This window comes from Sinocyclocheilus rhinocerous, unplaced genomic scaffold, assembly GCF_001515625.1.
Source record: "Sinocyclocheilus rhinocerous isolate Xijiao unplaced genomic scaffold, SAMN03320098_v1.1 scaffold1222, whole genome shotgun sequence".
Taxonomy (NCBI): Eukaryota; Metazoa; Chordata; class Actinopteri; order Cypriniformes; family Cyprinidae; genus Sinocyclocheilus; species Sinocyclocheilus rhinocerous.
In genome coordinates this window covers 604,051-606,625 of record NW_015640234.1, presented here as the reverse complement: position 1 = coordinate 606,625, position 2,575 = coordinate 604,051, and positions in this window count along the sequence as shown.

The window sequence follows — 2,575 nt, the reverse complement described above, 5'->3', positions numbered from 1 at the left end:
ATTATTATTATTATTTTTTTTTTTTTTTAATAATAAAAAATGTAAACAGGTGGGACAAAAAAATCGGATATGGTCAAAAGATCATGTCCATTAAGCACAGCCTAAGATTAATTTATTTCTTTATAGTGCATATTGACTTTATGATGATAGCTTCCAATCTCTCTGGGTCGATTTGACATACTGACACGATTTGACATACTGACACAAATTGAGCAACTAATTTCACTGCACTTAAACTGTTTTACATTTGCACGAGCTATTCTAGTACTCAGTTGAAATGTTGTATGGCTGTACTGTATGTGTTGTTTTCGCCCTTGGGTTAATAATTTCTGATTTTATTATTCTCATTTCTAAGTTATTATTGAATAATGCATATTGCTATATGAATGCATGATGTGGTTAAACATTTCACCGTTTCATTTACAAAATGAGACTTTAAAATAAAAGGATAGTTCGTTTTAGATAAATCTTAAAAATTATGAAATAGAAAGGAAGTCAGCTGAAATAAATCGGTATATTTCAGGTTTCATGAAGCAATAAGGGAAATTAAGTTAAATGAGTGAAAGTTAACTACTTTTTGAGATTTGTATTAGTTCTGCTGTGACTCATAGTGCAGAACAGAGACAAACAGCTACCAGGTTTTTATCAGTACAGAGACAGAAAGTACTGTTGTCTTCTCTTTCAGAAAAAAAAAAAAAAACATTGAAAAAACATTTTCAACAAGCTCCTCTAAAGGATACTTGGGACTTGGATGATCCCTCTGGACCCGGCTCTTAAGCAGCAAGCGATGAACTGTCTTCACCTTACTCAAGTCATCCACGGGAGCAATAGAATAAACTGCGCACCCTGCTGGAGGAACCTGCACAACCTGGTAAACTACCGGGCTCCAAAGATCCTGAATCTTATGGCGACCCCTGTTACCATAGTCTCGAAGGTACACCAACTGGCCTTCAGCCAGAGGGGTACCATGGACATACTGATCATGTTTTGCCTTCCGCCTTTCTGCCATGATCTTTAACCGTCCTTGTGCGCCTTCGTATGCCACTTGCAGCCTGGTCTGATGTTCCTGGACCTATTTATGCACACTGCCAGAAACTGGCTCCAGGACCCTACCCAACAGAAAATCCACTAGCAACCGTGGTTCCTGTCCAAACATTAAAAAATGTGGTGACTCACCAGTGGCACCCCCATGGGTGGTGTTATAACAAAAGAGGACCTGAGGCAAACATGCTACCCAATCCCTCTTTCTAGAAGCTGGCAGTGCATGCAATAGAATGTGCAGGGTCCGGTTGAAGCGCTCACACTGACCATTTCCGGCTGGATGGTATGGTGTTGTGCGAGACTTCTGTACATCATACAGGACACAAAGTTGAAGGATCAAAAGGGTTTCAATATTACACCCCTGTTCAGAGTGAAGGCGACCTGGCACGCCAAACTTGTAGAACCACTCAGTTACCAAGGCCTGAGGCACAGTCTCTGCCCGCTGGTCCTTAGTCGGAACTGCAAGAGTATATTTGCTAAAAACATCTGTAATCACCAGCACATTCTCGACTCCTGAGCTGGACGGCTCCAACACAGTAAAGTTGATGGCCAAAAATTAATTTGGTCGTCAAAAGATGACCCATAAAAATTTGAGCTGGTGGATGTGTAGCTTTACTAGACTGGCATCTCTCACAATCCTGACACCAAGAAGCAATATCTGACGACATACCTGGCCAGTAGCACCGCTGCTGGACCAGTTACGCAGTACACTTTATACCTTGATGCCCATGTTGTTGATGCAACTGGGTAAGAACATCAACCTTCAAGGCCGCAGACAAAAGCAACTATAGGACGTTCTCTCCACCATTTGGGGAATAGACCCTACAATAAAGAACACCATTTTTGTCCACAAGCCAATCCCATTGCCGAAGCAACGTCAAGGCCAAAGCAGACATCTGCTGACGTTCTTCCAACCCAGCACGAGCCTTCCACCTCCAAAAAGGTAGTATCTCAGAAATAACGGGATTGGCCAACTGCAATGCCGGAATTTCAGTCAACGTATGACTCGACAAGGTAGCTTTCATTGCTTGTTGCACTTCCATAACTGGTCCTGCCTCCACAACCTGCTGCAATGATGCAGGCACTGCTGTTCCTGGAACTAATCCACCCGGCAAAGTCTGCATATGCGAGTACCGGGGCAGTGGTGAGTTTCACCTTTAACTCCTCAAAGCTTTGCTGACACTGCTCGCTCCAGGCATCAACAAAGTCCAACCCGACATGCTTCTTGGGTCTACTCATAGTACCAGAAAACTCTGTTACCAGCCTATGCAGAGGGGCTGCAATTTTAGCAAACCCCTCCACAAAATGCCAGTAGTAGCTCGCAAAGCCAAGGAAGGACCGCAGCTCAGTGGCATTAGATGGACGACGCCATTTCGATACCGCCTGAGCTTTACTCGGGTCAGTTTCCAGACCCTTGGTGGAAATCACTTGACTCAGGTACCTCACCTGTGACTTTACTTTACCTTTTAATCATTTAGCAGACGCTTTTATCCAAAGCGACTTACAAATAAGAAAAAGTAATTAAAACTAAAAG